This window comes from Thalassophryne amazonica, chromosome 8 (genome assembly GCF_902500255.1).
Source record: "Thalassophryne amazonica chromosome 8, fThaAma1.1, whole genome shotgun sequence".
Taxonomy (NCBI): Eukaryota; Metazoa; Chordata; class Actinopteri; order Batrachoidiformes; family Batrachoididae; genus Thalassophryne; species Thalassophryne amazonica.
The window spans coordinates 14727352-14753386 of NC_047110.1; the positions used below are offsets into that span (position 1 = coordinate 14727352).

The window sequence follows — 26035 nt, forward strand, 5'->3', positions numbered from 1 at the left end:
ACCACAGCTCTCAGGAAGACTGGGACCAGCAGAACCAGACTGTGACCTCAACCCAGCAAAACAAGGAGAGAACTGCACTTAAAGTGGTATGTTTTAATTTGAATTATTTTAGATTACTGTCATCCTGCTTGATTGGTTGAGGCTCAGTCTGTCAGAAGGACCTTCGGCAGTGAATTAACTGATTATTTTTGCAACACGCAATATTAAAATTGATCCCTTTCTGATATGTATCCAGATCATTATGATTTGGGCAAACAAAACATGTAAACATGTGCGCTTGGAGGGGGTCTTGCCCGGGGAGTAATTCAGTGCAGAACCGCCACTGTGGCCGATCGTGTTCACTGTCACCTTACCGATTTTTTTTAAACTAATCTTTAAAATTAGGATATTTTCCATTTTTGAAACTATAAATGATATTAAGAGTGTCCTCAGAACAGGCTGAATGTCTGGGTTGTGGGAGGTTTTTGCTCCTCAGTGTTTTTGTTTTCACTATACAAATTTTAAACATGTAAAAAAACAGAAATAAAGAAACGAAAATCAAAGTATGAATATCATATGTGCAAAACTGAGCAAGCACACAGGCGACAGTGTTGACAATGAGGAAGAAACCTCAAGCAGACCAGACTCAGAGGGGTGACCCACTGCTTAGGCCATTCTAACAGTTACAAGGTTTTTACAGATTGTACAAGAATGTCTTAACAACAGAAGAAATAGAAAACAGAAAAACAAAAACCAGAAAAGCAACAAACAGTATTTAATTGAAACTAAAAAGCAGCCCATCTGGGGTCTTTAATCCACAGATGTCCAGGTCCAGGTAGGTTCCAAGATGTCCGAGTTCCAGTCATTAGTGCACCAATGACGGGAAGTTGGACCTCTTGCCGGGGCTAAACACGCATTTAAAAGATGAATGACTGCTCGTCGCCTTGCCTCTGTCTCTTGTAGCTAATGTTACTGTGTGGTTAATGACTCAGCATGCAGGCGTATTTGTGAGTGTATTTCTGAAGCACGTTTTTACACACACGCAAACCGTGATTAAATCAGGCCTTGTAGCCCCAAAAATGCTGACTTTTACAGTGACTTTCCTACAATCTGACAGAGGTTCCTAAAAGTCAACTTTACAAAATAAGACTTTATTCATCTCACATGTTACATCAGCTCTTAAAAAAACACACAAGATGAGTGTGAATAGAGGAAAATGTGCATCAAACAGCGTGTGCAAGGATAAGCAATAATAATAATAATAATACTTGTAACAATACAAGATAAGAAAATGAGGTAGAAATAGAATATATATATATACACACACACACACACACAAACATGACTGAATTAAAAAATAGGATATATATAATAGGATGTAAATATATTCACAATATGTGAAGTGGAATTTAGATGTGATAAGGTGACATTAGTGCTGGGATGTGAAAACAAGTTATTGCACGTGAGTGTTATTGTACAGTCTGACAGCAGCAGGGAAGAATGATCTGCGGTATCGTTCCTTCTTGCACTGAGGGTGCCTCAGTCTGTCACTGAATGAGCTGCACAGCTCCACTACAGTCCGATGCAAAGGGTGAGAGGAGTTGTCCATGATGGATTTGAACTTGGCTAACACCCTCCTCTCAGCCACCTCCTCCGGAGAGTCAGGTGAGACAGGACGAGCTGCTCCATGGTCTTCATGAGGTGGGAGGTCAGGGCAACAGTGTTTTGGGAACCCGGACCACACAGGAGGTTTTCCACAGGGTGGGGACCACCCCCAGGCTGAGGCTCTTGTTAAAGATGTGGCTGAGGACCTCACATAACCTCACTCACCTCACTTTTATTTTTAATCTGAGCTGAAAGTTGTGTCCAAGGCTTCAGTGTCACTTGTTCCACTGCAGACAAACAAACGTTTCCTGGTTAAACCCTTTATATTTACACAGCTTGGTTTGTTAGTGAGGTTTAACGCCTTGTGACCAAGTAAAAACTCTGTTAACAAAATCCAGATGATCATGTTATTTCATAGAGTGATGGACATCAGTGAATAAATGTGACAGAACAAAATCATCCCAATCAACCCCATTTTACAAATAACCCATGGAATTATTTTTTACACTTTTATTTGGTGAAAGCAATTATTGTTTTTTTAATGTGCTAGATAATTACAGTTATTTATTCTTATTATTATCTGTAATAGTAATCAGAGTACTCAGCAGCAGTGTGTGTTTCTGTGTGTTGATGTAAAGGTGGTGATGAGCTTCGTCATCGGTGGAACGACATTTGGACTCATCGTCCTGCTCCTGGTCAGGACGAACAGACGACTGCTGAAATGGAAGAGATGGTCAAGATGATCCTGAAAGTTCCAGCTGGAGAACTGAAGAAATGTGAAGCTAAAGGTTCCACCAAAGTCAGCCGACTCGTTTCTTCATTTGTGTTCTCCATCGTGTCAAAATGTCAGAAAGTCAGTTTGAATAAAACTGTGAAACATGAAACAGTATTTGTTCAGTGACAGAATAGTAATTAAAAAGCTGCCATGGAACAAACCGTGACATCTCAACACATCCACATCATGACACTTTGTCATTTCCCAACCAGAGAGGGCGAGAACACAGACCTCTGCCAGGGCTGAGGTGTCCTAGAACTTAGACACCAACACCACGTTCACTAGAACACAGACCTCTGCCAGGGCTGAGGCGTCCTAGAACTTAGACACCAACACCACGTTCACTAGAACACAGGCCGGCCGTCTGCGTAGGCCAGTCTGGTTATTACCTTCTTTCTAAGAAGAAGAAGCCATAAATATTCCAGACATCCTGTGGTTAAATGACATGACTCCACCTTACTGTATAAAACTAATCATGTCTGCAGCTTTGATCCTTTTGGACAGGATGACCTGGGTTCACATGCAGGTCTGTTAATGTCATTACTGACAGTGTAACAGTGATTTTAATCCAAATACATTGTGTTATTTATCAGAAGGCATGCTGCCGTGTCACTAATGACTCTGGTGACTTTTACCTTCTCTAAAACCATCTTTAGAAGTGACCTCATTACTGATCCCGTGCAAACAGACATGTCTGTAAATATTCTGTCATGTAATTTGTGGTGCTTCCTCTGTCAGGACTCTTGTGAGGTCATGGGCGGGGCCAAGCTGTATAAAGGTCTGTGACTTGTGTGAATAAAGAAGGACAAAGAAAATGTAGAAATAACGAGAGAAATAAACGGCACACACTTGTGTTTCCAAAATGGGGAAATGTGTCTCCTTCATCCATCACAATTTCTACAAGATTAACTTTTTTTTTGAGCAGCAAAAGCTTCATATTATGTATCTATATTTGAGAGGTGACAGTCGTGGAAAAAAAATCCCAAGAAAGTGCAAATTGGCCACAAATCATCCTGTGATAAAACTACATGACAAAGTAATGCTGTTTGAAGTGAGCAGCAGTGAGGGAACAGTAACTTTCACTTTAGTGGAAATGACACACACCTCAATAACCAGGAGGATCTTCATTTAACTATAAAAAATAACCATAAAAAGCATCATCACAACAGTTCAGTTTTACAAAGAGTGGAAAGAACTAGATTAAACTTACTAAAGTGTAAGTTCAACAAACAGTTAAGACACATTGATGTGTTCAGACAACTGTAATATCTCCCCCTGGTGGTACGTTGCTGGAACAGCTTTTCGGATCATAGCAGAAACTCGTTTCAGGAGAGAAAACGAGCAGACTCCATCCATCCATCCATCCATCCATCCATCCTCTAAGCCAGTTCATTGAAACCTGTGTTTCTGTGGAAGTGGGAGGAAGCCGCCAGAGGGAACCCACACAAACATGGGGTGAACATGCAAACTTCACACAGCAAGGACCTGGTCAGAAGAGAACCTGGAACCTTCTTGCTGTGAGACAGCAGTTCTAACAACTGAGTCACCGTGTCACCCACAGGAGCAGTACTCCTTCAACAGAACTTCTCCAAAGATCACACAGCTAACACTAAAAAAAAATGAGCCAATCTGAACATTCATTCATTTATTTACATTTTGTTTTCCTTTCAGCTGCTCCCGTTTCATTCAGGGTCACCACAACAGATACAACCAGTGTTAAGGTTTAATTGCAGAGTTCAATTGCAACCCAAAAATGCAGTCAGCGTGGACACAAAGGATTTTATCAACCACAGCGATTTATTGTGACATAGTTCCAAAAAAAAGGTGCAAAGGTTTTTAACAGTCCCAAAATATCCCATACATACAGTGCGGCAAAAACACAACAGAGGCTGCAAAGTAGTGATATTAAGCTCGACTCAGTCTGCTTGACACAGCATCGAGCTTTTTGAACCAGAAGTGTCAGTGAGCAGCGTTTCGACCACGCCCCCATCACGTGACCACTGCGAGCGAGGCCTCGTTACGTCACACCACGTGTCGAGCTTCGCGGAAAATTTGAACAATCTGGACATTTCAATACAACCCTCCAAGTATTTAAATGAGATCTGAATCGCGGCTCAAAACCGTGGGTTTTTGAGAGGAGAAGATTGCTAGTGACATTGTTATTGCCAATTATCAGAATCAGAAGAACATGATTACCAGATTACCACGTGAATCTGAGCCAGGGAAAGTATTAGTTAATATTTAGGTCTAGTTTAGAGTTGATTTAGTATAGTTAGCTACATACACATAGGATCTAACAGACAGACACACACCATACACAACAGGCATCTATATACATTTATTCACACAGGACATCAACATAGGTTAGACTATATATTATAGGTAGATCAGAGACTGAGCTGAGTGACTGAAGAGCTGTGATTTTGTTGAAGAGAAAGGTGTGAGAAAGGTGAGTGTGTGTGTGAGTGAGTCGTGAGGAAGGGACATGGAGGAGCCAGTGCCAAAAAGAGCACGATCAATTGCTTGGGAGCACTTTGATCTAATAAGCCCCAAAAAGGTCAAGTGCTTGATTTGTGCTCAAGAGCTGAGGTACAGTAACAATATGTCTTCAATGCTGCGACACCTGAGGTCCAAACACCCCGAGACATCAATGGCTGCTGCTTCTGTTGCTGCTCCTGGAGCAGGAATCAGGCCATGTAAGCTATATTTTATTCTTTATCTAAGATTAAAACATACTCATAAACAAAAATAGCTAAGCATGTCATACTGTATTTCCATTAAAAGCAGACAAGCTGATTTGGATGAGGCACTGGTGGACTATGTTGTGCAAGATGCACAACCGTTCAAAATAGTGGAGCGCAAAGCCTTCAGGACTTTACTACAAAGGTTTGAACCAACATATGCCCACCTCCAGAGGAGAAGACCTGCTCAAATACTGGGCGACACGAGTCGCAGTCTGTCCCAATTTACAGAGAATGGCAAAAAAATATTTGTCGATGCCAGCAACATCAGTGCCTTGTGGGTGGGTCTTCTCCAAAGCTGGAGAGGTAGTGAGGCAGAAGAGGAGCCGATTAAAGCCCAGCACTGGTGAAATTATTCTTTTTTTGAATAAAAATTGTTGAAAGTTGCACAATCACCATCTCCTATCCCCTCTATTCTAATTTACAAATTACAGTAACATAAGCACATGCCTATGGGTGCGACGATGTTCTTAACAGTAAACGTCTTCAAAGGAGCATGAATTTCAACTCAAGGCAAGAATAAGCTCTTAAATCATGCAAGTGCAATATCAGGATTATCAATCAATCTATCAATCAATTTTATTTATATAGCGCCAAATCACAACAAACAGTTGCCCCAAGGTTCTTTATATTGTAAGGCAAGGCCATACAATAATTACGTAAAAACCCCAACGGTCAAAACAACCCCCTGTGAGTAAGCACTTGGCGACAGTGGGAAGGAAAAACTCCCTTTTAACAGGAAGAAACCTCCAGCAGAACCAGGCTCAGAGAGGGGCAGTCTTCTGCTGGGACTGGTTGGGGCTGAGGGAGAGAACCAGGAAAAAGACACGCTGTGGAGGGGAGCAGAGATCAATCACTAATGATTAAATGCAGAGTGGTGCATACAGAGCAAAAAGAGAAAGAAACACTCAGTGCATCATGGGAACCCCCCAGCAGTCTAAGTCTATAGCAGCATAACTAAGGGATGGTTCAGGGTCACCTGATCCAGCCCTAACTATAAGCTTTAGCAAAAAGGAAAGTTTTAAGCCTAATCTTAAAAGTAGAGAGGGTGTCTGTTTCCCTGATCCGAATTGGGAGCTGGTTCCACAGGAGAGGAGCCTGAAAGCTGAAGGCTCTGCCTCCCATTCTACTCTTACAAACCCTAGGAACTACAAGTAAGCCTGCAGTCTGAGAGCGAAGCGCTCTATTGGGGTGATATGGTACTATGAGGTCCCTAAGATAAGATGGGACCTGATTATTCAAAACCTTATAAGTAAGAAGAAGAATTTTAAATTCTATTCTAGAATTAACAGGAAGCCAATGAAGAGAGGCCAATATGGGTGAGATATGCTCTCTCCTTCTAGTCCCCGTTAGTACTCTAGCTGCAGCATTTTGAATTAACTGAAGGCTTTTCAGGGAACTTTTAGGACAACCTGATAATAATGAATTACAGTAGTCCAGCCTAGAGGAAATAAATGCATGAATTAGTTTTTCAGCATCACTCTGAGACAAGACCTTTCTAATTTTAGAGATATTGCGTAAATGCAAAAAAGCAGTCCTACATATTTGTTTAATATGGGCTTTGAATGACATCCTGATCAAAAATGACTCCAAGATTTCTCACAGTATTACTAGAGGTCAGGGTAATGCCATCCAGAGTAAGGATCTGGTTAGACACCATGTTTCTAAGATTTGTGGGGCCAAGTACAATTAACTTCAGTTTTATCTGAGTTTAAAAGCAGGAAATTAGAGGTCATCCATGTCTTTATGTCTGTAAGACAATCCTGCAGTTTAGCTAATTGGTGTGTGTCCTCTGGCTTCATGGATAGATAAAGCTGGGTATCATCTGCGTAACAATGAAAATTTAAACAATGCCGTCTAATAATACTGCCTAAGGGAAGCATGTATAAAGTGAATAAAATTGGTCCTAGCACAGAACCTTGTGGAACTCCATAATTAACCTTAGTCTGTGAAGAAGATTCCCCATTTACATGAACAAATTGTAATCTATTAGATAAATATGATTCAAACCACTGCAGCGCAGTGCCTTTAATACCTATGGCATGCTCTAATCTCTGTAATAAAATTTTATGGTCAACAGTATCAAAAGCAGCACTGAGTTCTAACAGAACAAGCACAGAGATGAGTCCACTGTCTGAGGCCATAAGAAGATCATTTGTAACCTTCACTAATGCTGTTTCTGTACTATGATTCTAAATGATTCTAAAACCTGACTGAATTATGAATAGATAACACCTCATCCCAACGAATGGCCTTCACATAATCAACAAATTTCTCATTATTAAACATTTTATATGACCTCTTGAATATTACTGTGGGTCCAGGTCTACATACCATTGTGGCTAATACACTTATGATCAGGTTATGATCACTACAGCCATTGGGAACAGAAATTGCTTTATGACACCGCTCAGGCGAAGTGGTAAAAATGTGATCAATACATGTTGCTATTCTGGCACCATCATTCTTAACATGTATTCTCAAAGTTTTTTTAATAACCTGAGTAAAAGTAAAAAACTTATTTTTTAAATGGCAGTTTTTAGCAAACCAGTCGATGTTGAAATCACCCATAACGTACGTATCCTGACCCACAGTAGTATAGGTATCAAACATTTCACAAATTGTATCTACGAGGTCTATTAGAAAAGTATCCGACCTTATTATTTTTTTCAAAAACCATATGGATTGGAATGGCTCAGAGACTGCTGCTTTGTTTGAAAACTGTAAGGCACAACTGAGTGGACAAAAATTTTAACGGCTGATGAGAGATTTTGGTCTGGTAGTGTCGCCGTAAGGACGGCCCACAGCGCCTGACGGTGATCTGCGCTTCGAGGCGGCAGCGTCTCGCCGTTTCAAGTTGAAAACTTCCACATTTCAGGCTCTGTTGACCCAGTAAGTCGTCAGAGAACAGAGAACTTTCAGAAGAAGTCGGCATGATGAGTTTATTCGGACATTCCATTGTTAACGGACATTTTGTAATGAAAGAACGTGCGGGCAGAGTCGCATGTCGGGCCGGACCCAACCGCGGGGGGCTGCGACAGGAAAAACACCTCCGTTGGAAACCTTAACGGGCAAGTTGGAACATGCCCAACTGTTAAACAATTTCTCAGTTACTCACTTGTTGAAAGCCATCAAAAGCCGCCTGAATTTTACAAATGGTTTTCATCACGGAGGTGTTTTTCCTGTCGCGGCACACACAGATTTGCCAAGTCATCACGGAAATGACTCGGCGAATTTGCGCGCACGTCTTTCATTAAAAAATGTCCTTAAACAGTGGAATGTCCGCATAAAGTCCTCATGCTGGCCTCTTCTGAATCTTCTCTGTTATCTCACGACGTCATGGGTGAATTAAGCCTTAAATTAGGATGTTTTCAGCTCGAAACAGGCCGACGACGGCGCCTTGAAGCGCTGCAGGACGTCCTCCTCTGTGGGAAGTCCTTACAGTGACAGAAGCACCCCATAATCTCTCGAGCCCGTCTCGAACAGCGTGTGAAACAAAGGAATTCAGCCGAGAGGGCGGGACCACATCTCACTCAAGGCCTGCCCACAGGGAAATGACGTCACCGACACGCGTGAAAAAACTCAAGCATGCGCACAAGGGTTCAAGCATGATTGGTGCAATCGCACATCATTCAAATCCATATAGTTAAAAAAATAAATAAAAGGGTCGGTTTATTATCTAAGAGACTTCGTAAATATTCACAATTAGCATTTGGTGGTCGGTAACAGCAACCCAACAAAATCGGCTTACGGTGAGGTAAATAAACTTGCAGCCATAACACTTCAACATTAAATTTCATCATATCATTTCTGATTTGTGTTGGTAAGTGATCTTGAATATTAAAAGCAACTAAATCCACCAAATCTATTTCTATCATTTCTGTAAATATTGTAGCTGTCAATATATAGCTCAGTGTCATCAAAAAAGGAATCCAGATGAGTTTCTGAAATAGCAAGTATGTGTAGTTTATATTTATGCAGCAGATTATTGACCTCACAGATTTTGTTCCTCAGACTATTAATGTTAATACACTCAACAAAAATATAAACGCAACACTTTTGGTTTTGCTCCCATTTTGTATGAGATGAACTCAAAGATCTAAAACTTTTTCCACATACACAATATCACCATTTCCCTCAAATATTGTTCATAAACCAGTCTAAATCTGTGATAGTGAGCACTTATCCTTTGCTGAGATAATCCATCCCACCTCACAGGTGTGCCATATCAAGATGCTGATTAGACACCATGATTAGTGCACAGGTGTGCCTTAGACTGCCCACAATAAAAGGCCATTCTGAAAGGTGCAGTTTTATCACACAGCACAATGCCACAGATGTCGCAAGATTTGAGGGAGCGTGCAATTGGCATGCTGACAGCAGGAATGTCAACCAGAGCTGTTGCTCGTGTATTGAATGTTCATTTCTCTACCATAAGCCGTCTCCAAAGGCGTTTCAGAGAATTTGGCAGTACATCCAACCAGCCTCACAATCGCAGACCACGTGTAACCACACCAGCCCAGGACCTCCACATCCAGCATGTTCACCTCCAAGATCATCTGAGACCAGCCACTCGGACAGCTGCTGAAACAATCGGTTTGCATAACCAAAGAATTTCTGCACAAACTGTCAGAAACCATCTCAGGGACGCTCATCTGCATGCTCGTCGTCCTCATTGGGGTCTCGACCTGACTCCAGTTCGTCGTCGTAACCAACTTGAGTGGGCAAATGCTCACATTCGCTGGCATTTGGCACGTTGGAGAGGTGTTCTCTTCACGGATGAATCCTGGTTCACACTGTTCAGTGACAGCAGACAGATTGGAGCTGTTTGACTTCAGCCAGTCAGCGGCAGAGCAGCAACACTCTCTGTGTCTGGTCTGGGTGAGGTGCACATGCATTGTGGTACGAGGACGTGTGCGCGTGTATGTGTGTGCGTGCGCACGTGAGAGTGCAATGGTACCAAATGTATGGAACCAAATTTGCACTCTAAATGGAACCAAGCCACACTGAATGCAATGCAGCACAAATGGGATGAATTAATCCATGTCATGTGACCACCAATCAAATGACAAGGATGCACTCAGCTGTTATATAATGCCATACATATATTTTTTTTTTCATGATTTTGATTATGATTTTTTTAACCACCTTCAACACTCAGTATTTTCCCCTTTTCACATAAAGCAGGACTTTCGAACAAAGTAATTCTGTTAGTCCACGTCTGCCCCTTGTCTTGGTTCATGATAAGAATGTTCAGATCAATTCCTAGTCAAAGCCGTAGTGGGGGGTGCTTGGGGGCATGTTTCCATTGTTCTGTAACAGGTGATGATGCTCAGGAATGGAAGGTGTTGTAATTGGAGGCGACCTGCACATCTATTAGTATGATAAACAGAGTTTACGATCATTCAGCTATACGAGGTCTATTAGAAAAGTATCCGACCTTATTATTTTTTTGAAAAACCATATGGATTTGTATCATGTGTGATTGCGTCAGACAAGCTTGAACCCTCGTGCACATGCGTGAGTTTTTCCACGCCTGTCGGTTGCGTCATTCGCCTGTGGGCAGGCTTTGAGTGAGGAGTGGTCCACCCCCTCGGCGGATTTTCATTGTCAGGAAATGGCGGAATGATTTGGGCTTTTTTTCCATCAGAATTTTTTCAGAAACTGTTAGAGACTGGCAGCTGGAAACCATTAGAAAAATTTATCTGGCTTTCGGTGAAAATGTTACAGGCTTGGTAGAGAATAAGGAGTGTTACTGTCGCTTTAAGGACGGCCTCCAGCGGCTGCGGGGCGCGCCGCGCTCCAAAGCCGCCATCGACAGGCTGAACGACCATTCCATTTCTAAACAGATGGCTGTCTGGATCCGTGACCATCGTGTGCCATTTCTCTGGTTATCACAAGAGCTGGACATCAACCATTTTCCGGCAGATTTCACTTTTAACAAGAGATTTTGTCATGGAAAGCCGAGCGGAGGCTTCGCGCGTCACGATGGATTCGCTACTGGAGCGAGACAAAACCACCTCCATTTTGGTCTCATAGGACGGCTTTGAGATGGCGTTTAGACAGCTGTCGGTGGTTTTTCCATCGAGTGATTATCTGAGAAATTGTGGATGTGCCTGGACATGCCAGAACATGTCCCTTGAGGCTTCATCACGGCGTTGCTTTGCGCCATGCGGCACCGCCGCGACACGCGGATTTCCTCCACACGTCTGTCTCAATGTGCCAAAAAAGTGCTGATGTCCACATCTTTTCACAATTCCTGTGCTAGTGAGACGACGTCCCGGATAAAACACAGCGTCCAGTTTGGAAATGAACGGCACATTCCACTGTTACAGGAGTTTTTTTATTATTATTATTTATTATTATTATTATTTTATTATTAAGTTATTTTCCCGGCCTGAATTCTCTCCTTCCATCTTTTAGAAGCCGTACCAGGATGAATCTACCTCAAGAAAATCGATTAATATACCTCTTCAAAATGAATTCTCCCATTCCATCGGAATAAGAAAAACAAAAAACAGAATACACATTTTCAAAAAAGTTGCGAGATGAGATTAATCCCAGCTCAGAATATCTTCGAGCCTTGCGTCTCGTGGAAAATAGACGGTCTCCCTCCACCGCGAGCTGAAAAAAAAGAGAAAAACATTAGTTATTAAATATTTTAAATAAATAAATACATAAACTCCGACTCCTTACTGTGTAAATCCGTGGATCGTTTTACGGTTCTCTGCCGCTGACCCGCTTCTCCACAGGCTGTAACAGAAAAAATCGGGTTATTCCAGAGTTTTAACCGTGATTTAATTTCAGTCGGTGTACTTACATCTGCGTGGTGAAGTCGGGGCTTCCAGCCTTCAAACTTCTTCAGGGGGCTCTGACTTGATTTCTAGAATTAAAATAAATAAATAAATAAAAAGCAGCACCCTCGCAAGCAGATATTCTGTAATATTTCAAATATATTACAGAGGCCGGGTCCGAACGCATTCTGGAGCGTCTGCATGGTTTTGTCTAAAAAAGACACAGTTTCAGACCGCGTGCATCATTTAAAAACAGTCATTTCTATCAAAAAAAGATTACTTAAATCACTTACCCTGAAAGCTGATGTGGTTTTCGCACTCTGCTCAAAGACAAGAAAACTTAATTAAAAAACATGGTTTTTCAGGACCAGGGGATTTTTTATACCGCAAATTAATTCTATTTTATACCCATCGCGGGGTCCAGGCGGCTTCACTCTTCACCGGTTGTAGTGGAAATGAGCGGTGACTCCTTCCCACAGGGGGACGTGACTGAGAAGAAACTTTGTTTTTTCCGCCTTCATCACCTCGGGCGGCATCTCCGATCAGCAGGTGTCCCGCAGCCCCTGATCGACCGGGTAATATCTTAAAAGAAACTGCATCTATCATGACTAAGAATAAGCTTTGTTTTTCCGTCTTCAAACAAGCCCAGCGAACGACCCCGTCATCAGGAAATCGGATGTAATAAAACATTCAAGCTTCAACCAAAGATTCAAGCTTCTCTACTATGTTATAAAAGACCATCCGGCGTGACACCCCCACTGCGCAGGTCTCACACACACACACACACACACACACAGCGCTCCAAAACACACACACGCACACACACATACACACACACACCCCCCCAGACAGACACACACGCACACAGCTAGCGTCTGCAACAGGTATTACAGCCGTGGGGTCATGTTTCCATGAGGAGCTCTATGCGTGGGTATTTGACCGTCTTGCTGCAAAGACTTACAGCCGTTACAGCCAAGAGACGGTTATTTTTAACCCTTCTTTAATTTAAGAATTAAAAAACAGAAAAGGAGACGCATTAATTTAAGAATTAAAAAATATTAAAGGGGTATTAAAATATTCGTGTCTAATCACTAAATTGAAGAAAACCTCCCATAATTGTGCAAAAGATACGGGTATTTTTAATCCTTCTTTAATTGAGGCATTAAAAACCATAAAAGGACGCACTTTAATTTAAGAAGTAAAAATATTAAAGGGGTATTAAATATTAGACACTGATTTATGTTTAATTATTTCAGAATTAGTTAATTCTTTAATACATTAAAAAAGAGCTAGGTATTTTTTTAATCGTAATTCATGAAATAAAATGACATTAAAATATTAGACCCGGGTGGGAGGGGAGGTAGGGCTTGGAGGTGGAGCTTGGGGCGGGGTTAGGGGAGGTGGTAGGGGTGGGGTTAGGAGTGGAGCTTCCATGAAATATTTTAATTGAAAAAATATGATGAAACAACAGGAATGCATTGCAAACACATAAAAAATAAAGTGCGCTGGTTGTTGTCAGGCTGCCTGAGAGTCACAGTCACGACCTGATGGTTTTACCCTGCACACAAAAACAGAAAACAAACACACAATAAGACTTCATATATGTCAAGGGTCACGTGTGTGTGACATTAACATCCAACATGGCAGGATTGTCTTACAGACATAAAGACATGGATGACCTCTAATTTCCTGCTTTTAAACTCAGATAAAACTGAAGTTATTGTACTTGGCCCCACAAATCTTAGAAACATGGTGTCTAACCAGATCCTTACTCTGGATGGCATTACCCTGACCTCTAGTAATACTGTGAGAAATCTTGGAGTCATTTTTGATCAGGATATGTCATTCAAAGCGCATATTAAACAAATATGTAGGACTGCTTTTTTGCATTTACGCAATATCTCTAAAATCAGAAAGGTCTTGTCTCAGAGTGATGCTGAAAAACTAATTCATGCATTTATTTCCTCTAGGCTGGACTATTGTAATTCATTATTATCAGGTTGTCCTAAAAGTTCCCTAAAAAGCCTTCAGTTAATTCAAAATGCTGCAGCTAGAGTACTGACGGGGACTAGAAGGAGAGAGCATATCTCACCCATATTGGCCTCTCTTCATTGGCTTCCTGTTAATTCTAGAATAGAATTTAAAATTCTTCTTCTTACTTATAAGGTTTTGAATAATCAGGTCCCATCTTATCTTAGGGACCTCGTAGTACCATATCACCCCAATAGAGCGCTTCGCTCTCAGACTGCAGGCTTACTTGTAGTTCCTAGGGTTTGTAAGAGTAGAATGGGAGGCAGAGCCTTCAGCTTTCAGGCTCCTCTCCTGTGGAACCAGCTCCCAATTCAGATCAGGGAGACAGACACCCTCTCTACTTTTAAGATTAGGCTTAAAACTTTCCTTTTTGCTAAAGCTTATAGTTAGGGCTGGATCAGGTGACCCTGAACCATCCCTTAGTTATGCTGCTATAGAGGTAGACTGCTGGGGGGTTCCCATGATGCACTGTTTCTTTCTCTTTTTGCTCTGTATGCACCACTCTGCATTTAATCATTAGTGATCGATCTCTGCTCCCCTCCACAGCATGTCTTTTTCCTGGTTCTCTCCCTCAGCCCCAACCAGTCCCAGCAGAAGACTGCCCCTCCCTGAGCCTGGTTCTGCTGGAGGTTTCTTCCTGTTAAAAGGGAGTTTTTCCTTCCCACTGTAGCCAAGTGCTTGCTCACAGGGGGTCGTTTTGACCGTTGGGGTTTTACATAATTATTGTATGGCCTTGCCTTACAATATAAAGCGCCTTGGGGCAACTGTTTGTTGTGATTTGGCGCTATATAAAAAATTGATTGATTGATTGATTGATTGCTCCTCGTGAAATTTCTCTTTTTGTTGTGGAGAGAGAGAATTCCACTGCAAAAAGACGACAACACACAGTCGGTTAACACGCTCACCGACACAAGATCATGCATGTGCAAGAGTGTGCAGGCAACACTCACCATCTGTCCCAGAACTTTGTTGACAGTGGCACAATTTTTCACTTTAAGTTGTGCCACCACATGGGGGCGCTGCTCCTTCCGGAAAATCATGAAGGAGTTGGGAGGTTTTTTGTTGTGCGGTTTGGTCTGTGCAGAGCTGGAGGGATGGACGTGAACTGGTGTATGGACAGGAGTGGAGGGAGGGACAAAAACTGGTGTATGGACAGATGTGGAGGGAGGGACAAAAACTGGAGGGTGGACAAGAGTGGAGGGAGGGACAAAAACTGGGGGATCGACAGGAGTGGAGGGAGGGACAAAAACTGGAGGGCGGACAAGAGTGGAGAGAGGGACAAAAGTTGAAGGATGGACAGGAGTGGAGGGAGGGACAAAAACTGGAGGGCAGACAAGAGTAGAGGGAGGGACAAAAACTGGTGTATGGACAGATGTGGAGGGAGGGACAAAAACTGGAGGGCGGACAAGAGTGGAGGGAGGGACCAAAACTGGTGTATGGACAGATGTGGAGGGAGGGACAAAAACTGGAGGATGAACAGGAGTACAGGGAGGGACAAAAGCTGGAGGACGGACAGCAGTATAGGGCGGGACAAAAATCCGCTGAGAGCACTACATACTACCTCACGCAAATGCTGCTTGCCAGCAACTGATGCTATCGACAGGCGGGAAAAAATTCATGCATGCGCACACTTGATTCAGATCCATCAGGTTTTCGCCAAAAAAAAGGTCGGATACTTTTCTAACAGACCTCGTATATTGGGCTACGAGCTAAGCTAGCAGCAGTGCTTTGTTTGCTGTCTGTATGAATGCTAACAGTTAGCCTGTATGTCAAAATTTCTGAATAACTTTTGTAAAGGGTAACGCTTCAGTTTTTAAAAGCTGAAACTTTTTTCTCAAGTCAACAAAAATAACACAAATTGAATCTTTAATTTAAAAAAATATGATAAAACCCAGTGACTCTAATCTGACCACTTTTTTTAGTAATGAGTAATCTAACGCGTTCATCTTTCCAAATCAGTAATCAGATTAAAGTTACTTCTCCAAGTCACTGTGCGTTACTATTATTTTTCATTGTGGGTCGATAGCAGCATTAAACGTGGTCCGTGGGCAGGGGTTCAGGGTTCGACTGAACTGCCCACTTTAAGCGAGCTGTGAGCTTTTCATCCGCGGTTTTCTGCAGCAGCTCGTCCTCACCTCTTAAAGCACGGTGACAACAGCACACCTGCACTGAGCTTTACAAAGACATTTTTATGTTTTTTCTCCTTTATTTAGAATTCTGAGCTGAGCCGCTCCGTATCTGGTCGTTAAAAACAGCTGATCCTCCGCGACGCGTCAACAACTAACACTGTTTTCCACTCAAATGCACCTAAACTCTCTTTCTGAGGACCACATGATGTGAAAACGCAATAAAACTTTCTTACCTGTAAATCTGATCATGTTTTCTGCATAAATAAATGTTATCCATTCTTTGTGCTCAACCACAAAAGCAGGGGCGAATCCAGATGGAATGGGGGCGTGGGGCAAGGATGTGCCCCACCCACAACACCCCTAGATTAAAGGTCCAGTTTTGAAGCCTTTTTTTTACAACAACTACTAATACTACTTATACTAATAATAATTTTGACAAGTAAAATGTTTAGAGAGAATTTAAATGTTAGAAAAATGTTAGAAAGAATTTAATAGTTACATTTATAAACAAAGAAATTGCAAGTTTTACTGTTACAGTGCTGTCAACAGTTAAATACGAGATCAAGAAAGAGGTCTTTATTTTACTTTTTATAAAACAAGTATTTATTTTCATTGAAGTCAAGAAAGGTGTTGTGTGGGCCGCCAGAAGAGGAGGTACTGCTGGCCCACCACCAGAGGGCGCCCTGCCTGAAGTGCGGGCTTCAGGCACGAGAGGGCGCTGCCGCCTACAGGAACAGCCGAGGTGACAGCTGTCACCCATCAACCATGACAGCTGTCACCGATCATCTGCATCACACCTGGAATAAAAGCAGGAAGACACCTCCACCACATCGCCGAGATATCGACTTCAGTGAGAGGTAATATCCTCAGCCATTTGTGGTTATCTAATAATCTGCCTATTGTGAGTGTTTGCAGGAGTACCGGTCCCTAGTTTTGTGGAAGCTGAGTGAGTGCAGGACGGCACTCTTTTCCTCTGAGGGATCACTGCTTACACATCAGAATATTGAGTGAGAGGTGGAGGTGGAATTCCCACCATTATTGTTACAGGGTGTACACACACCCACACTTGACTGTCTTTGTTTTCCGCCAGCAGTACCAGATCCGACACGCTGAGACGATGGCCACCTGGGGACTTCGGGACTTGGCGGCTCCAGTATCCCTCGGGTTCGGTGGCGGTGGAAATCGTGTGGTTCCGGTTCCTCTCCAGACGGGCGTCTCCTATCATCGAGCCTGCCCACACGACACCTTTATTGATTGACTTGTATTCATTCTGTAATCTGCTGTGTTTGGTTGTGGCATTCACAACAGTAAAGTGTTCTAATTTAACTCCTTCTATTGTCTGTTCATATACGCCCCCTGTTGTGGGTCCGTGTCACTACACTTTCCCAACAAAATAAAGGGAGTTTTGGCTAAACAAGTATCATTGTCATGTTGAGGTGGCAGAGGGTTGTTGTCAACAGCTGGGGAAAGTAACTAAAAAAGTAACTAGTAATCTTAACTTAGTTACTTTTACAACTCAGTAATCAGTAATTGGATTACTTTTTCAAAGTAACTGTGGCAACACTGATAAAACCTCATTGTCTCACTCAAAATACTTTGATTTTGTGACATATGTCACAGAACTTTAAAATGATCCGTTCAGCTCTGAGGGACTTTGGGGATGTTTATTTAACATGATAATTTTTTAATGACGTCTCATGGTTTATCAGGGGGCTGTGGTCCACACTTTGGGAAACACTTGTCTGGTCAGGGTGCTCCACCCACTTCTTTTTGTCGTGTTTTTGTTTGTAAAGTGCAGGGGTCACAAACTCTGGTCTCTGAGGTCACCTGCCAGTGTTATCTGAACGTCTCCCTGCTGTAGTCACAGCTGATTTGTCGACTCTGGTGTTTCCTCGCCCTTGATTGGCTGAGCACACCTGACAGAGTTAATTAGCAGTGGGTGGAGCAGGGAGGGTTGGAAAACAGGGCAGGGCAGGTGACCTCAAAGACCGGAGGTAGTGACCCCTGGAGGTGTTCCACAAAGTGGATTTAGTCACTTTTATCGACACCTCAACTCACATTAAGAAGTAAAATTAAAATCAGATTTTCTTTTCCAAAAACCTCAGACTTGGTTGGTGACTGTGGGAACAGGTGCTCTGAACATAACCTGCTCCGGGGTTGGATACGTTCAGGATGACTGGTGTTTTGTCAGTGCTACACGATGGCGCCCCCCTCTGGTGTGGTATCTGCATCTTCTTTGTGTCATTAGTGTTAATAATCATGTTGGCTGTGGGATCATGAAGGACGACACTGAGTGTGAAATGACGGACTCACAGTGTTCACCATTATAACTCATGGTTTGGACGCTCAGTTGATGATGTCTTTATAGTTTGGCCGTGAACGCGCACGTCACTCATTTATTAAATTATGAGCTGATTGAGTAAATTGATAACTGGTGTTCTGGAACCGACAAGTTGGGATACGTTGTGTCAGGTTCACACAAGCGGGAGTTCAGGATTTATTCGTGGAATAGGTTGATCACACTTTGTGGAACATCCCCCTGGTCTCCCTGCATCATCTCCTCCAATAAAATATCAAAGTAAGACTCCTTCAGGCCGCCACCCACCTCACTGAACGGGTGGAGTTCACCATCGAGGTTCAACACCTTGAAGACAAAAGCCTTTGAAGAATCCATGATGACTTCTGGAACCTGAACGCAACAAAACCACATCATTTTAATTATGGAACACTTTTAAGACACAAAATTACAAATTAATTAAAAAAAATGCAAAAGTTTAACATTTAAACATGAATAACAGATTACAAATCAAAACGATGACAGTTATAAATAAAAACTGATGTCAGAGCATGTGCTGGTGCTGGGTGTGGCCACATCCACACACTGCTGAACCACCTGGGTAGCAACCACCCAGGCAAACAAACTGGTCCATTGCCACCTCATCAAAGTAACCATGTACATGTTACAGTCAGGTCAAAGACGGGCGTGTCCTTGCCCTTCTCCAGTCACTGGACTCCTCAACACTGAGATACCTGTGTGCTGGATCATGTCCAGAGAAACACAACAGATGGACAAAACTCTGCAGTGACGCTGACCCACAATGCAAGTGACAACAGGTCTGCTTACCCCTATCACTACATTACAACAGTATATTACTCCACATTCGACACTGGAGTCACTTTTAAACAGGTTGAGAAACACTTTTAAGTGAGAATATGATATTAATTTAAATTAAAATGTGGTATTTTCCAATATACTCAATGACCACTAGGGGGCGGGCACAGACTGCCAGTGGACCACGGATCACTCTGAGAAGGGTCGATCCAAAGCCTATGTGGTAATTTTAACCCAGAAAATAATTCAAGACAGTAATCAGTTGTTGAGAACACAAAAGCATAAATCAGTGTTTCAGCAACTGACACACAAATCTCCAGTTTTCAACACAAAAACAGGCAGGTCCATCATCTGCAGGTGATCAATATAACAATGAACATCAATGCAATCTGATCAGCAAGTGTAACATGCAGAAAGAGCAGCAGTGGACCGAGAACAGAACCTTGTTTTCTGTGGAAATTTAGAGAGAGTTTGACCTGACAGGTAACATCTCAGCAGAAAAACAAAAGTAATTTTCAGTTCTGTTCAACAAAATATAAAATGAACAAAAGCTGCACTGTGATCAACAAACAACATAGATGATGAATCTGCATCAAATCCAACAAAATCATACACAAAACGTGAGCACCGCACTCTTAGAGCACAAACCTTCACCAACGCTAGTTTCCAATTCCACCAATTTATATCTTGGAAAGTCATATTCGAAGCGACTTTTCATAAGCTAAAATATGATACAAAATATAGATCAGAAGGGCTTTTCAATGTTAAAATCAAATATCTGCTAAATTTGCAATACGGAACACATGCAAATCAAACTTTGTTCATTGAGAGTTCCAGTTTGCACCTCATTGTCACAAAAGAGAGTGACTGAGACACTTTTGATTGAGTTATAATGCAAAATGTCCACCAAATGGGCTTTTCAATATTAAATTCAAATGTCCACAAAATCCACAATCTAGATCAGATCCATATCAAACTCTGTCAGGTGATAGTGTGTGCCAGTCTGAACCTCACTTTCAAATATGAGAGTGATTGGGGCACGCTTGATAAAGATATAATGTAAAATATTATTAAATGGGGTTTTAAATGTTAAATGTACCTAAATGGACACAAAATCTATAATCTGGATCAGATCTGGATCAAACTTTGTCAGCCAATAAAAGGTAGCATCCTACATAACCCTCTACAATATTAGAGAAATTTGATCTTTTTTGAGTTATGAATTTTTTAAAATTCATTCAGTGTTAAAGGATAGGGATTTTTACAGTTTTCTAAGATTTTTCCTGACTTTCCCCTTTAACCTACAACCTTGAAAATTGAATCACTTCTTGCCTATCAGGATATGAATCTTCAGTAAAAAATTCATAAGGATATATGAAAAATTGTAGGCTCCAGACTGTTCACAAACAAACAAACAACATCCAGCTTCACTGGCAGAGGTAATAAATGCACGATTTAAAACACACACGCAAAAACACACACATACATCATCTTTATCAAAAATATGAATTGTCAGGATTAATAGTCACAATTTATCTTCATATTACATTTTCAAACACTAAAATGTATTAACAGCTCAGCTCTGTTTTGTCTTCAACTTTCACTTCTGATGTTTTTCCAATTTCGTCTCAGTTGCAGCAGAAATGAATCCAAAACGAGCGTCTTTGGTTAATAAATATGCTTTTTAGGAGGAGCAGTCTGTGTTTTCATCTTGTTCCTTCTGAGGTCTTGTTTCTTCTGTCCAATGTGCGTGACGTATGAGCGAACTAACAGCTATTGTGATGAGTCAGGGGTCAAGTTAATGTCTATTAGACGTTGATTATGCTTTTATTTTTGTATTTCCTGTTAATCCGGAAGTAAGTTGAAAGAGACGATACCGGAATGTAACTTGACATAAGAAAAAAAAAAACAACAAAGGTGAACCAAGCGCGAGGAGAAAGATGGCGGAGACTAAATGAGGAGAGAAAGTTTAGCTTCAGTCCAAAGTGGCTACAAGGTAAATGTTGTCAATATGTAAAGTGATAACGTTGGTACAGGGTATTATTAAGTTATATTAAGTTAAAATACTGAAAACCTACGTCGTTCATAACTGCAAACAACTAATAAAGTCTTTAAATCATCAGTCCTGGTGAACTAAATTTGACTGGATGCTATAATTTGTACTTTTTAATCATATGGGTTAATGTTTTTTTAAAGAAATATCTTATTGTTTAAATAATAACGCATAAAATGTTTAAATATGTCTTGAAATAAACAAAAAACGTATTTATTTTTACAAAGCTAAGTTATTAAAGTCAGATAATTATTTTTTAAATAGCAAATGTACTTAAATCACAATATAGAGTTCACACAAGGCACTGGTACAGAGTTGAGCGAAAAAAAGGAGGAAAAAGTTTTTAAAATAAACAGAATTACTGTAATTTAATGCACAGAATATCATGTTTAAACAATGCTGTTTTAGAGGGTGACATAGTATAACAGCAATAACGCTCCTTATCATATACCTATACATGATACGCCATTATGATTGGATAAAACACTAAAGAATAAATAGCAATACACCCTTTTCGCAGACGGGTAATATTTTTCATACCACCCGAGTAATCAGCCAATCTGGACAGCGGAGCGGCGCCACGACGAATAGGCGCGGTCAGAGGAACTGTGAAATACAGTGGTCCCTCGCTATAACGCGGTTCACCTTTCGCGGCCTCGCAGTTTCGCAGATTTTTTTAGTGCAGTTTTGCATGTTTTTTTTAAACAGCGCATTGTGTTCTGCATCCTTATCAGGGGGGCCGGTCGCGGCACCGGTCAGCATCAACGCGATCCACTGTCTCCGATGTGCTTTCTGCGGGCTCGGTAAACGCAGCAGCGGGCCACTCACACCACCCTCCTGTCTGCTGTGCGGAGCTGCGCCAAATCTGGCAACAGGTCCAGAGACTACGCTCGCTGTTTTGATGCAAATGTTGACCACAACCGCAGAGCTCCATGGCCACCGAGAGAGGACTTGGATTCTTTGCGGGTCCCGCATCCGTACCTCCGGAGGCAGTGAACGAAGGAAAGCTGGCAGAATTCCAGACAGGGAAGCTAATGCAGCTGCAACAGAAAACAGTATTTCTATTTTGCTTCATAAACCACTATTTATGGGATAAAAACCCTGAAACAGTTTTTGGGGGTGAAATATGTATGCGATTTTTGCCACGAGGGGTATAACAGCCCTACTCCTCTGTCTATGTCTCTGTCTGACCCAGAGTGACACAGAGTTTGTTCTGATCGGTGCCTAACTGCAGCCTTGAGACAAAACATTTTTTTGTGGGAATTCGTCTCTCCACAGCCTGTTTCCAGATGAAGACATTTTCAGATAGCTACCAGTATCAGTTTGGGTAGATGAGCTCATGAGAACTTGTGCACGAACACCGCTCTGACATGTGAACATAAGGGTGCACTCTAAGTGCTCACACACACACACACACGCTCAGACACTGGCTGTATGCTGTCCATTGGTGTGTCCAAAGCTCTTTCTATAATAAACCTGTTAATTTTGACAAACAGACAACCTCCTGACTCTTCTTTTCACGACAGCCAGAGACCGTTTGGTCCAAAGTTTGAAATTTTGCCTCCACAAGCTGGTGTCAGAAGTGGGATGCTCTCTGGACCGTTGGACCGGACCGGACGGATGGTCAAACAGGTCTAGTAGGTAGAGCTCTGCCTCGTACCCGCTATTAACGGATGGAGGACCGACCGGCTCCGGGTTCCCGATTGTCAGTTCAGCATACCAACGATTCTGGTGAGAGAGGCTGTCACTTTTATTGTGGAAGTTAAAATTGACTGTTTGACAACCAGGTGTTGCTAGTTAAGAATAAAACTTTATTTTAACTGAGTGTGGGCCCTAGTAAGAGACTCTTTAAAGACGAGTGGTCTGAGTTTCTGAGATAAGAGTCAACAACACCAAAAAAAAAACCTGACTCCAAGTTTAGAAGGTCAAAGGTGACTCTGAGTTGTAGAAAATAATCATACTGCAGTGTGTTATTTCTGAATGAAATGAGGAACAAAACAGGGAAAGAAAAACCTGATGAAGTCGACTGGTGCTCTCCAACACCCTCTATCCGAGCCTGGCTGTGCCCAAAGTCAAGGGTCCAAGTCCTTGAGGGGAGGACTGGTGTCCTGTGTATCGCCGACCCCAACCGCCACAACAAGTCCAGCAACTTGACGCCGCCCAACCAGGTCCGCCCACTCCACCACAAGACGAGCCCTAACCACCTCTCCACCAGAGCTCCTGTATGACCATGATCCATCAGCCGCTGTGGGACAACAACTGCAACTACCCGTTGAGGGCAAAGCTGTCCACCGCTCGCCTCCTAATACCAGAGCGCGCGGCACCAAGCCTCAGGTGAAACAGCAAGACGTCCTTGCCTTGCCAATGATAGAGGTTCCTGGTGTCCACAGTGAAAATGTCCTCGTCCACCGCCATATGTGGACTGAGATGATGGCTGCTGCAAAAGACCATCTCCCTCCACTCAGCCAAGGTGGAGAGGGGTTTGCTGAAAAACTGACTGCTTTCTGTCAAGCCTGGAGACCAACAGGTGAAGAACTGACCAACCTTTTAAAGACACTCGTTCCAGTCCAACAATATCTGAAATCCAGGCTGTGGTTGAACGACAAGCTGCACAAAGACTGAGAGCTGAAACTATCACCTGCGAAAACTCCAGGGAGTACGAACTGCATGTCAAAGCAGTTTGTGATGACATCAAGGCCAAATGTCCAGTCACAGTGGACATGGTGATGATCCAAGCCTGCAGACAAGAGCCTGGTGAGACTGTGACAGACTTCTTCATTTGGCTGGAAAAAGAGAGCACTGCACACAGTGGACATGTGAGACCTGACAGAGCTTACGATGCAGACGTAGAGACACCATTTGAAGCTGTCCTAAAGTCCTGTCTGGTCCCTGGCCTGAGGTCAGAAGTCTGTCAGGGAGTCGAACAAACCCTGATTGGAGGATGGGCTGACAACCAAGTGAAAGAAATCTTGAAACATGCATGTCATGCTGAAGGAAAGGAGGTGAGGAAAGCCACCAAGAAAAAAGACTGATCATTGCACCATGATGAATGCCCCTGAAATGTCCAGCAATCCCCAACCCAAAGACACTGAAGATCCAGATGGCTGTTTTATCTGTGGGACGTTTGACTGCTGGTCCACTTTAGTGCCCATTATGCCATCCAGAGCACAACGCGGACGTGGAGGCTTCTCTCATGGACGAGGCAGATGCAGAGGGGGACAGGGTCCAGCCCAGCAGACTCAGGACACCCAAGCAGACTGACCACGACAGACAGCCAGCACGGCACACGGTAAATCAAACACACACAACACAGTCACACCCGCCGCAGAACACCACACAAATATACATTTTGAGAGTAAAGTAAATGATTATTTGAATGAATGAATGAATGAATGGTGTACCAGCATCTTTCATGAACAGCAACACATTATAAATGTAGCAGCATCTTTCATAAACAGCAGCACATTATAAATGTAGCAGCATCTTTCATAAACAGCAACACATTATAAATGCAGCAGCATCTTTCATAAACAGCAGCACATTATAAATGTAGCAGCATCTTTCATAAACAGCAACACATTATAAATGTAGCAGCATCTTTCATAAACAGCAACACATTATAAATGTAGCAGCATCTTTCATAAACAGCAGCACATTATAAATGTAGCAGCATCTTTCATAAACAGCAACACATTATAAATGTAGCAGCATCTTTCATAAACAGCAGCACATTATAAATGCAGCAGCATCTTTCAGAAACAGCAACACATTATAAATGAAGCAGCATCTTTCATAAACAGCAGCACATTATAAATGCAGCAGCATCTTTCAGAAACAGCAACACATTATAAATGAAGCAGCATCTTTCATAAACAGCAGCACATTATAAATGTAGCAGCATCTTTCATAAACAGCAACACATTATAAATGTAACAGCATCTTTCATAAACAGCAGCACATTATAAATGCAGCAGCATCTTTCATAAACAGCAGCACATTATAAATGCAGCAGCATCTTTCATAAACAGCAACACATTATAAATGAAGCAGCATCTTTCATAAACAGCAACACATTATGAATGTAGCAGCATCTTATGAAAACAGCAACACATTATAAATGTAGCAGCATCTTTCATAAACAGCAACACATTATAAATGTAGCAGCATCTTTCATAAACAGGCAACACATTATAAATGAAGCAGCAACTTTCATAAACAGCAGCACATTATAAATGAAGCAGCATCTTTCATAAACAGCAACACATTATGAATGTAGCAGCATCTTATGAAAACAGCAACACATTATAAATGAAGCAGCATCTTTCATAAACAGCAGCACATTATAAATGTAGCAGCATCTTTCATAAACAGCAACACATTATAAATGAAGCAGCAACTTTCATAAACAGCAGCACATTATAAATGAAGCAGCATCTTTCATAAACAGCAACACATTATAAATGCAGCAGCAGCTTTCATAAACAGCAGCACATTACAAATGTAGCAGCATCTTTCATAAACAGCAACACATTATAAATGCAGCAGCATCTTTCATAAACAGCAACACATTATAAATGTAGCAGCATCTTTCATAAACAGCAGCACATTATAAATGTAGCAGCATCTTTCATAAACAGCAACACATTATAAATGTAGCAGCATCTTTCATAAACAGCAACACATTATAAATGTAGCAGCATCTTTCATAAACAGCAGCACATTATAAATGTAGCAGCATCTTTCATAAACAGCAACACATTATAAATGTAGCAGCATCTTTCATAAACAGCACATTATAAATGCAGCAGCATCTTTC

At 41.9% G+C, this 26035-nt stretch overlaps 1 long non-coding RNA gene across 1 annotated transcript; it reads left to right on the top strand.

The window, feature by feature from the left end:
• Nucleotides 1–9395: 9395 nt before the first annotated feature.
• On the top strand, nucleotides 9396–24238 carry LOC117515031. The gene is made up of 3 exons (XR_004562005.1): nucleotides 9396–9405; nucleotides 21821–21827; nucleotides 24052–24238. It is a non-coding gene; the product is annotated as an uncharacterized LOC117515031 (long non-coding RNA).
• Nucleotides 24239–26035: the final 1797 nt, after the last annotated feature.